Source organism: Anabrus simplex, chromosome 2, assembly GCF_040414725.1.
Source record: "Anabrus simplex isolate iqAnaSimp1 chromosome 2, ASM4041472v1, whole genome shotgun sequence".
In the NCBI taxonomy this organism is placed as follows: domain Eukaryota; kingdom Metazoa; phylum Arthropoda; class Insecta; order Orthoptera; family Tettigoniidae; genus Anabrus; species Anabrus simplex.
This window is the reverse complement of record NC_090266.1, coordinates 189,256,131-189,269,106: the sequence shown is the minus strand read 5'-3', so window position 1 is coordinate 189,269,106 and position 12,976 is coordinate 189,256,131.

Genomic DNA, 12,976 nt, shown 5'->3' with positions numbered 1-12,976 from the left:
TAGTTAGTGGGACGAAAAAACAAAGGGAAACATTATTTTTAGCCAACAAACATTAAATAATTTTTCGGGTTAGCGCCGTTATACTGTAGTTAATGTAAACTTGTAGCATTTTAGTGATAATAATAATAATAATAATAATAATAATAATAATAATAATAATAATAATAATAATAATTGACAATACTCTTTTAAATAATCCCAAACATGAACTTAAGTGACATAAAACAGGAAAACCGGCAAGTGCTTCGTGTATGATTTTACATTAAATATTTTAACAAATTATTGTGCATCATAATAGCAGGCCCCGCGGTCTAGGTATAGCGTGCCTACCGCTTACCCTGAGGCCCTGGGTTCGATTGCGGCCAGAGAAGTGAATTTTCCGCGGAGGTCTACTCAGCTTTCGTGATTACAATTGAAGAGCTACCTGACGGTGAAGTAGCGACCCCAGTCTAGAAAGCAAAGAATAACGGTCGAGAAGATCCGTCGTGCAGACTACGCATCACCCAGTAATCTGCAGGAATTTGGGCTGAGCAGTGATCGGTTGGTAGGCCATGACTCGTCAGGGTTGGCGCAACGAGGTTCTTTCGTGTTTGATAATATTATATTCGGACAGAATAATCTTCAACAATCGTCAACGTGAACTTGAACTACTGTAGGCCTACATAAAACAAAAAATGTGAGTGCACAGAGTATGATATTACAATAACGTTTTGCTCGCTATTGTTAATAATAATAATAATAATAATAATAATAATAATAATAATAATAATAATAATAATAATAATAATAATAATAATGCCGCGCATTCAAAATCAGCGCCTAAATGAACTCCTCTATTGGTAAAACAGTGAAACTGAAACTACACCAACTTGGAAATTTAATCAGAAGATGTCACCACTAAAATATTGAGTAATTTTGTTATTGTGAAGTTTCCTAAACTGACTGAATTTCTCATAGTTTTGTTTGCTATACCTACATAAAGAAGTTTGGACATTTCTCCACAGATGAGACTACAAAAAAACTATGATCATGCACCCTGGTGCAAAGTGAAAGAAGTTATAATTTATAGAAGTTTTGTATTTCTAGGGTTTTGTAACTGATTGATGTTCACTTATTTTTGGGTTGGCAATATTTCCATTTTCTTTCCGCCAGTTTTGAATCTAGCCAATCACTAATTTCTGTAATTAATTTTCTACCTATCACAGGCTTCTTTTTCGATTTTGAGTGTTACCTTTGAATTTAACCAATAAAATTAAGAGGGTGTGGTTAGTTCAGTCTTGAATGATCCCGAACCTTCCATGAGGGTTTATAAACTGCGGCTTTTCACGTTTCTTGGCCAATTGATCGTCATCTTTCTAAGTGTGTGTGTTAAGCAGGAGGCGGGCGGCCTCTTTCGTCGGCAGCTAGAACATCTACAAGTTAATGGCCACATAACTTTATTCTTTCTTGCTACCTCCGCAGTTTAAACCGAGGGAAAGATCCGAATCATTAACTATGTAACCCACTTTTATAAAATGTAAATCATCTTTCGGCTAATGTAAAAACTTCGTAAACTTTTTAACTGTAAATCGGGGATAGAGAGTGAGTTACCCTCTCGAGCTCCCCTTCATCTTGGTTTGAGGTAACTACGTTTTGTAATTGTAATGTGTTAAAATAATTTCAATACGAGTCACCTCAGTAGTTTGGGAATAGCCCCTGTTTCATTGGCCTAGAGCCCTGTAGGTTTCTAAGTTGTCATTTCCTTGCAGTGCAGTTCGCCTCCATTCATTTTGTGTTTGGGCCAGTTATTTAACCTGTTCCTTTTTCATGAAGGCCCCGTAGGTTGGGTATTAAATACCCCTGTATAGATCATTTTCAAATTGTAAATTGTGCCTTGAGAGGCCAGTAATTGTAAGTTGCAGTTGCCTTGAGTAGGCTTGGAGACCTGAGAACCTGTTAGCTCTTTTTCAAGTTTTATAATTATAAAGTGTGCCTCTGGGAGGCTTGTTATTATGATTTAGGGAGCAACTGCTCTGGAATTAGGGGTTTTCTGTCCTTAACTAAATCATTCTTCTTCCATTTGTAAACTTGTAAAACTAGGGGCTTAAAGCCCAAAGTGTTAATGTTCTGAATCTTGAATTTTTCCTAATCTGGTTTCACGATTGGCATTGTACCAGAGTGTTATTTTTCCCTTGTAGAAATTTGTTAGGTTTTTTTTACAATGAAGGAAATATAACCTTTGTTAAAGTTTTAATTCAATTCTTGATATTGTAGTTAGACACATTCAAGTCCGCGCCTTCTTTCACCTCTGCGTTCCACAGATACCCCGGAAATAATAATAATAATAATAATAATAATAATAATAATAATAATAATAATAATAAATACTCACACCGAGGCTGCGCGATTCGGATCACGTAGGTATCAGCTTGCATTCGGAAGACAGTGGGTTCGAACCCCACTGTCGGCAGCCGTAAATATGCTTTTCCGTGGTTTCCCATTTTCATATCAGGCAACTGCTGGGGCTGTACATTAATTAAGGTCAAGGTCACTTCCTTCCCGCTCCTAGCCCCTTCCTATTCCATCGTCGCCTAAGACTTATCTGTGTCGGTGCGACGTAAAGCAAATTAAAAAAAAGAAATCTGACAAAATACTCTCGACAGTCACATTTATTTTAATTACATAAAACGAAAAACCGGCCGGTGCACGAAGTATAATATTACAACAACATTTTACCAGTTATGGCTTTTAGTGCCGGTAGTGTCCGAGGACAAGTTCGGCTCGCCAGGTGCAGGTTTTTTTATTTGATTCCCGTAGGCGACCTGCGCGTCGTAATGAGGATTAAATGATGATGAAGACGACACATACACCCAGCCCTTGTACCAGCGAAATTAACCAATGTTGGTTAAAATTCCCGACCCTGCCGGGAATCGAACCCGGGACCCCTGTGACCAAAGGCCAGCACGCTAACCATTTAGCCATGGAGTCGGACAAAAATTATGATAATATATTTTGACAGAATGCTCTAGAATAGTCGTCAATTCGGACTTAAATTACAGACAGACATAAAGCCAGTTCAGTGGGAAATTTCTCCAGCTGATATCATCACTCACAGCGAAAATTAATACGCTACAAATAATACATAGTCTGCACCCGTGACCCCAATCAGATGCGGAAAAAAGCGATGGAAGGAATAGAAGAGGAAGAAGAAGCTGGTATCATTCATAGCCTGGAAGAGCCTTACTAATCCATGCGGAATGATAATTGGGACGTCATTCGTACGGCTCATTCACGTAACTTCATTTATGACACGAAATTCAGGGTATTCATTATCGCGGATTAATTTATTGGACACTGTATAGCCACCAGAAATATGGTAGTCAACACTGGCGGGTTTGGTTAAGGCTTCATTCGCTGTGTTTATTTTAGTGGTTTTATCTGTGTTAGAATTTAGTTTGTTTTTCATGGGTTTACCCATGTTAGGTTTGTTTACATGTTTCATGGTTTCAGGCATTCATAAACATTTATAATGATTTAACATCGATATCTGTTTACCATTTTCCTGATCTCCACAAATAAAGACATGAAATTAAATGCCCGTGGATTATTCTGCCGACACATACGGATTTGACTCGTATTTAAACTATAGGCCTACATTACTTACGTCGTCTTCGTTAAGGATATTTCTTTCTATAACACTCGTCTAAACCCATCAGGAAAATGACTATAAACATGCATCGTATTATTCAGCGAACACGTACAGTTAGTCTTATTCATGTTATCTTTCCGCACTTCGCAATGCGCGCGGCCCCGCAATGAGCGTCAGATAAGTTTGTAGTCGGGAGGCTTCATGCGAACTGACACCGGTGTTCGGAGACGAAGGAGTCGAGTCTCTTCATTCCAGGCTTCAGTCGCATACATCCCTTACACAAGGCTGTTGACCACGGGAAAAACGAGTTTATTATATCTGTCACTGTTCCCACTCGCAGGTGAGTGCACGGGCATGATGTGTGCACGCTCGAGCTCATGTGTCCTTGGTCCAGTTTTACGGCTTCCTTACACCAACCCTATGTAGAAGAATACACTGAGCTACAGTACTGCGTATTTCTGTGACGGTTGGAATTGTGGCGTGGGGTGATGGATGTAAATAGAAAGGTGTGTATTCAGATAAACATCCAGAGCCTGAGTTTGAGAAATCAAACCCTGATCCCTTTGGAATGAAGGCCGCTACGGTGACTGCCCTTTCAAGGGGACAGAGACAATTGTAAACAGTTTATAAAAGACAACATTTGTATCTACTCCCTTTCAGTATTATTGGAACATTTGCGATCGGTTTATAACACGAATCTATTGCCAATACGTCCCGTAGGAGCTGATGTGTGTAGTTCCATTGCTGGCAACGTTTTGAACGTTCAACCCGCACACCCTCACTCTCCAACTGCAGCAGAACCCATTGACAAGAATCAGTTTCGCCGCAGCTTTGTTTCTCTGCCATCAAATAGAAATTAAGTGGATTAAGTAGCATCAATTTATTCCTCCTTGTCGTGGAGTGTTGGTCCGAATTCGTTTTCATTTTAATGATCTCTATTCGGGTGCCATACAGCTATCAGAATCACCAATGTCATTTAATTCCATACATTTCTATGTAAAAAGTGACTAAAAACCTCGGTTCCGAATTTTTGGTCGATGGTGTTATGCCTTTGCTGGCGAGGCCCTAAGGCTGGTTGGATCCTCAACAGCTCTGTCATCAGCTGGCATAGATGGCCTAGGCATCACTGAAGAGGCGCACTAGGGAAATGAGGAGTGAGGTAGTTTCCCGTTGCTTTCCTCACCGAGCCAGAAGTTGCTATTACATATCAGTCTGCCAAGCCCGCTGAAATGCATGCACCAACCGACCCTATGAGCAACATTCTCACACCATTCATAGCAGGGACTGGCTGCGGAAGGAATGGCATTACTAGCATCACTCATACTTCAGTCACTTTCATATTGTCAAAGCCAAGGATAAGACAGAGACAGATCAATGAAAGTAACAAAATTGCTCTAGCCCATACCAGAAGACATAGTGCACTGTTGTGATGTTTGGGACATCACTGTATATTTTTAATTATTGAACTATATATTTAATTGATAAGATGTATATATTTAATCACTGAAAGGTCATTTTAAAATTAATATGTATATATATATATATAGGGTTTTTATCATCCATTTCAATCATCATTTCATTTCTTTGTATCGCGGCTATAACGTATTCTGAACGAACAAATTATTGGGTAAAGTATTTCAACATCACGCATATTTATAACTTGCAGTAAACTTTCCAATAGCCGTTGTGAGGTGACCAGAGTCAGCAGGCTAATTTCAGCCCAGTTCCAGGAAAAGTACGTCATCAAGGTTACGAGAGACCTTACCCTCTCCACCTCATGATGAGACAGTTGATACATTATTAACACCCACTTTTCAAACTCAGCTTCGGGACGCTTTATTTCAGCGGGAAAGTTCAGCCTATGTGAATGAACGTAATGAAGCAACGTCATGGATGCACAGCTATACAAGGGAGAAGGGATGAGACCTCGAATCTTACTGGACCATGTGATAGGGCTGATGGAAGGAGACTTTTGAACCAATATATACCACCGACAAGGGCTGGAGAGGAGTTTCTCATTCTGACTCACATTCAGATTCGGAGATTCGGACATTCTGATTCTGATTCTCACGCTTGGAAGATACTCTTACTACGATTCTACGTCTACACATCGGAGAAGATTTTAACTTAGTTCACTTCGCATCTGAGTATATTCTACTCAAAAGTTACTCTCATTGGGACTTGTTATCTCAATGACGAGAGGTAGTCAACGGGAGACCGGTTCTGACTGGTATAGGGGAGGAGAGCTTTTATTATGAATTTAGCTACGCTACTGTTCCGTAATACGGAAGAATACGAAGGTATTCTCTCCATGAACATAACCCATGGTGGTTTTGCACTTAAAATTAGGACTCATTACGACTTTATGTAAGGAGTACAATAGGAAGTGTTAAAGACAGGAAATGTGGATGTAGGACTGGAATCCAACAACAGATGAGGCAGCCTGTACGAGAGATCAACAGATCAAAAAAAAACAGATCCACCTATCTTCAGCTTCAAGACAACAGAGTCCACATTTGGTGAGCTTATGGCATAAGTTACTGCAAGTCTTCGCGCAACAGTTCATTTTCTTAAAGTTAATTTCATTCACTTTTTCTTTTGCTTCCGTAAGTTCAGATTTCGTTAATACGCCGTTACGTCACGTTTTCATCTTAATAAATAGCTGTTTTAATTTGTATTTTATGAAATGATTATTAATGATCCTTAAATTCCAAGTTAGTGTACTTAATGATTTGTGTTCCGTTCACCCCACCCCTGGGAGTTTTTTGAGTCTCATTACGTATTTTTATTTATTATGATTATTATTATTATTAATTATCTACTTTAGTTTTCAAGCCATAAGCTTGAAGACTGGCGCCCTTGGGATACTGTTTCTGGAGAAACAATGACATATCATTTATTTATTTTAATATTAAAGTGACCCGCCACGTTATAAATTTGTCATACATATGTGGGCTAAGTGGGTACGTCACACTGTAAACACTAGGTCCTGCCAGCAAAGTCTGTGGAAAATGGAAAGGAAAATGTAGTGGCTCCGCATCGTAGAATCAATTCGGACGTGTCCCTTAAAAGCCTGGAATCAATTCAGACACCCCTTCGTTAGAAGCCAGGAATTAATTCGGATGTAGCCTTAAACTCTTGCTCATCTGGAACTTTTACCAGTTGACGAAATTCGCTGTAGAGACGCATAAAACTTGTTTAATCTACAGTATGTTACAGATGTGTTAAATGATGCATCTAAGTGTTCAATGCTAGCTGCCTACACTGGGATACGATCCCGCAGCTCGAGCATAGAAAACAAGCACCTAACCACCATCATTCACACACTCGACTCACTAATACTTTTTCTCTGAAATAAGATAATATAGGCCTATGCATATTACTGGTGTTTATTAGGTATGTTATTTGTTAAGACCGCACGCTGACTTAATCCTCAAATACTGCAACCATCAAGGGATTATCATAGTCTACAAAAACAACTAAATGTCCGTAAGTTTATGTTAAAGGAATAGAAGAACTCGCCTTCGAAATTATTATTACTCTTACATGTAAGCGGCTTATAATATCGAGATAAACAGCCTCTTACCTTGGGATAAGTTGTTACCTGTAGACACACACAGAGAGAGAGAGAGAGAAAGAGAGAGAATAAAATAATTTTTTTGCTTGTATCAGAATGTTTAAAAATTCCTATCTGTGTATCAGTCATGTCCAGAATAAGTAGGAAATGCAAACAATTATCTTTCCGTCCTGTATGTATGTAAGTGCGCACATCACGAGAAAACTGCTGAACACAATTTAATGAGGAACTACAATCAAGGCTCCAAATAACGCACGTCAAGGTTTCCGAACTGACAACTCTGCATGCACGAGAAACAGCTATTACGAGCGCTAGCCCAGGACGTTATCAGAGAGCATAACCCTGGAGGGGTGTACATTACACTTTCATAATACGGTACTTCCCACAATATATGTTAATGTTATTTCATATAGGGACGCACATGTGTTCAATACAGCGCGAAACAACATGCTTTGTAATCCATGTGTACCAGGAAAATAAATAATTACTTTAAATTTGTCATAAATAATGAAGTACCAAATAAAAGGGCTTTTTACAGAATTAGCTTTACGTCGCACTGACACAGATAGGTCTTATGGCGACGATGCGATAGGAAAGGGCTAGGAGTAAGAAGGAAGCGGCCGTGGCCTTTATTAAGGTGTGAAAATGGGAAACAACGGAAAGCTGTATTCAGGGCTGTTGACAGTGGGGTTCGAACCCACGATCTCTCGAATGCAAGCTCACAGCTGCGCGCCCCTAACCGCATGACCAACTCGCTCAGTGCATTTATATTTTAGGGGCTTAACATGCTCAACTCTCCTATGAACATTTATGCCGCTACCATATCGCTTCTGTAGCTAAAGTCGTGTATTTTTTTGAACTTAAAAACAAAAGAAAATAGGCTACAATAAAAGCAGCATCTCTTCAAGCAACCCTGTTGATAGAGAAGTACACAAACACACATTAACAAATTACTGTGTCAACCCTTATGTCACAGCCTATCCAGTCGAATGTTTCAACCATTCCTTGTAGACCAAAACAGGTAACTGGAGACTATCACAGGTAGGCGTGCACAGCCCTGAGTCAACAACGTGAGGAAGTACAAGCCGAGTGAGGGAAAGCGACCTGCGCCCTCGAACACATGTATTTCTAGCTTAAGCACTGCGCATACGGCGAGCAAGCTTTTGACAGCAGCGACAATTTTTATCGGTGCTGGGAGGTCCCGGTACCAGTGAGTAATTTTAGCCCGTCGACCCAATTTGGACCTTGGGTGCTATTTCTTAACAGAATACTAGCTAAAAACTGCATTTTTGTTGGTATGGTTGTGGACCTTGAAATTTTAAAACACGCTGACCAGGATATGGTCTGCACCCCTTATTGGGGTGGGGTTAGTGGAGGATATCCTTAGGTCTTCGGTACCGATGCCATGGTTGCCTATGATCCTGATAAACGGATTTTTGCTCTCTGTGAGCGCGTCATAAAATGTCGCAGCTGTGTTGTGAATCCTGCTATGAATGGTGGGGAGCTGGTACCGTTCATGCAGGTCATCGTTTGATTCGTACCAATGGGCACCTGTTAAGCGGCACAGCCCACGGTTCTGCACACGCTGTACCTTTAACAGGTGCATCTTAACTGCAGTGCCCGAAATAGGGCTGGCATACTCTAGTATCGGTCTTGTAGTCGATTTGTAGAGCAGGAATCGGTTTTCTATTGTTAGCCCATTGTCGGTTCTAATCATAGGAAATAATTTAAATAGGCGCACATTTTTGCGCAGTAATATTAGAAATGTGATTTCCGAACGTTAATCCTCTGTCTAGGGTGACACCTAGATACTTGGTTTTATTAGTCCACCTGATGGGTTGGTCGAACAACATCAGGGGCTCTGGGTTACCGGGGGGGGGGGCGTTTTGTTAATAGCGTGGTGCTACTCTTGTCAACATTAATTTTAATTCTTCACTTCTCTAGCCAGGGCTCGAGGGTAGAAAGCGCTTCCTGTAGGTAATCTTTCAACTTAGGTGCCTGCCACGAGACAGAGGATATCGCCGTATCGTCCGCGTATAAATGCAATTGCGCATGCGTTGGTTTTGGTATGTCTGACATGAAGAGATTGAAAGTCGTGGGTGAGATAAGACTGCCTTGTGGGACCCCAGCCTCTAGGCCTATAGGGCGCGGGCCCGAAAGAGCCGTGCCAACCTGCAACCGAAATTTTCTGTCGTCTAGGTAGCTCGTCAGTAACTGTAGTACGTAGGGCGGGAAACCTAAAGTCCTTAATTTAAAAATTAGTCCCTGGTGCCAAACCATATCGAACGTACGCGCAAAATCGAAAAAATAGACCCCTGTATGTCTGCGGTCATTGTACGTCTTAGTAATTGTCTCAGTGATACGAATCAGTTGGTAGCAGGTGGAATGGCCACGCCGGAAGCCAAACTGTTCGTCGTTCATTACTTTAAGGTCGTCTGTAATTACATTTAGTCGGGTAAGGAAGAGGGTCTCGGAAAGTTTGGATATAATGCTGAGAAGGGATATCGGGCGGTAGTTCTGTGGGAACGTCTTGTCTTTGAAGCTTTGGGGATCATAATTACTTTCGCTATTTTCCAGCAGGCCGGGAAATGGTCAAACCGGAAAATAATGTTAAAAAGTTTAGTCAGACATATCAGCGCCTTTCTCGGAACGTTCTTTAGAAACGACGCTGACACGCCGTCAAGTCCAGGCGATTTCTTGTTCTTGAGTCGTTTAATAGCGGCGAGCAGTTCGGACGGCCTAATGAATTTAAAGTCAGGGGGAAGGTTAGTCTCGTCAGTCTTGTGTGGTTCGTTTTCGACGAATTCTACGAAATCTTCGTCGCAAGGCTTGTCGTTTGGGGTACACGCACTCTCGAACGTGTCCGCTAGGCCGTCGGCCTTTTCTTTGTCCGAATAGGCCACTCAATTCCTGCCGTGGAAGGTGGGTATGTCAGTCCTATTGTTATTAAATTTTCGAGCCAGACTGTGGAGGGAGTTGTCAACCACGCTCAGACCCGCTAGCCTAGACCGCCAGGCAGCTTGCCTATGGTTTCTAATCAATTAATCATAATTTGGAGGTTACGCTTGCCGTTTCACGCCACAACCTATGTACTCTGTTCTTAAATTTAGACTGAGTTAGGTCTCATAATGTAGCGTGCCCTTACGTTGGACAACGGCGGAAGATTCTGCGGCTCTAACGATAGCAGATGAAATCTGCTCCGCTAGGCTATCAATCTCGAACGGGTTTTTCACACTGGGATTGTCATTGAATTTCGGAGGAGAGTGCGGTTCGGAAAGCGGTCCAGTTGATTTTTCGGTTGTAGATTGGAATGTGGGTGGGTGGAAATTCCGGAGAGGACTCTACTGTCATAAGGACGGGCTTGTGATCGGAGTCAAAGAGGTCCTGGGTTTGGAGTTCTAGGTACTATGTGAGTCTGTTAGAAATGGCAATATCCAGTGTGTCCGACCTCACGTTCTGATTGTGAGAGTAGTAGCCTAGGTGTGACGGTCAGGGCCGAGCGTGGTGAGGTGCTTCCTGTCACAGTGGCTGGCAAGCTGTGGTTGCGCGGCTGTTCCAGCGGGGATTTTTAGCGTTAAAAGTCCCCCGCTAGCACAGTCGGCACACCCACGTCAATAATACGGTCTAGGACAGCTGAGTCGAACGCGGCGCCTGGAGGGATATAACACACCTATAAATTGAGAGGTCCTCGGTGTGTGCTAACCTGGATAGTCGTGGCCTCAAGTGAAGTGAGATTATCAGTGTGGGTACCCTGTGATGAGTTAGTCAGGCTTTAACATAAATTGCAGTGCCGCCCTTCTGGCGGCCAATACGGCCGTCCCTGTATAATCGGAAGTTCTTTATATGGCACGACAAGCCAGGTTTTAGCCACGTTTCGCAGACGAGAGCGATATCATTGTTCTCATCTGCGAGGTATTCCGATAATAAAATTCGAGGTGATCTCTCTGAATGCCTTCGACATTCCAGCAGAAGACTGTCAGTTGCTTCGGACGTGTTTGCCTACTGTTGCCCGCCATTTTAAAAAAATGAAAGAGCAGCATTCATAATGACTTCGGGCTTCTGTGCAGGGGTGGGGGCTTGAGCGACTTTCTCTAGAGTCTCTCTGAGGACCTTCAGTATCCCTGTGACGGAAGGGTCTCTGAGGAGCCTCATGAGCTCTACTAGATCAGAAACTTGGGTGGGTTGGGCCGGGGGGGGAGGTGCTATCTGAGATGGGGTGGTAGTGGGAGGGCGGCGTGCCGGGAAATCGGCACTGGAGAAAGCGGGCGTAGTGGGAGGAGTTGGCAGCTGGCTGGGGCTTAGCCGAGTGGTTATGGTTTGCCGCTAGAGCAAAGAAGACATATTCTCCCTAGCGGGTCGTGCGGGGGTGGGCTGTAGCTTTATGCACACTCGGTGAGCTAGTTACCAGTGTAATGCAGGTGGCCTTAGCTTCTTTCTATTCTTCGAGTGGAGCATATTACTCAGTATCGAGAGAGAGATATTCTGCGTACAATTACAAGACCTGTTACGACATGGCAACAACAGCAAATAATTTTCAGTTGTTACAGAAATAAGCTATATTCAAGATGTCCCCGAATCGCCGTCTATGTTGTTCGAATAGGCAGCCCAAATGACAGCATAAGGCACCGGCCAAGTCACTGCTGTTTTACCATTAGGCCTACATTAAATAGGATTCCTTGCTTTCGTTTCAGTTCTTTCATTTAGTGATTATGTTATGGATTTTACGTCCCACTAATTACTATTACGGTTTTCGGAGATGCCGAGGTGCCGGAATTTAGTCCCGCAGGAATTCTTTTACGTACCAGTAAATCTACCGATACGAGGCTGACGTATTTGAGCACATTCAAATACCACCGGACTGAGTCATTTTTTACGTCGCACCGACACAGATAGGTCTTATGGCGACGATGGGAGAGGAAAGGCCTAGGAGTGGGAAGGAAGTGGCCGTGGCCTTAATTAAGGTACAGCCCCAGCATTTTCCTGGTGTTAAAGTGGGAAACCACGGAAAACCATCTTAAGGGCTGCCGACAGTGGGGTTCGAGCCCACTATCTCCCGGATGCAAGCTCACAGCTGTGCACCCCTAACCGCACGGCTAACTCGCCCGGTTACCCCGATTTAGGGAGAGGGATCGATGTATTTCTGGATTGTTGTAAACGTGGCGGTTTGCGTAAAACTAGACGGCAAGAGGCGGGCGAACCACCCAGTATATCATATCATATCATATCATATCATATCATATCATATCATATCATATCATATCATATCATATCATTCATGGCCAAATAGTTAGAGTGCTGGCCTTTGGTCCAAAAGGTCGAAGGTTCGACTCCCGGTATATAATCATATTGATAGTTCGAGTAAACTTTGCTAATTAGACTATGTAAAATTGACAAAAAGAAGCAAGCTAACAGTTTTACGTGACTGTATATGCCATGATCGTAGCCACAAGACCTACAAGAGTTATATGGAATCAAAACCACAGGGACGGCTTCAGCATTAGAATTCATCACAGGTTGAGCCCCAGTCTTACAGACGAGCAGGTCTTCTATCAGGCGTCAACTCGAAAGACCTGCACCAGGCCATTATTATTATTATTATTATTATTATTATTATTATTATTATTATTATTATTATTATTATTATTATTATTATTATTATTATTATTATTATTATTATTATTATTATCCTGTTGTTGTTATTATTATTACTGCGGAATATTTAATTAGTATTCATATTATTGACATTATAGTACTATAGGCCCTACGAATTA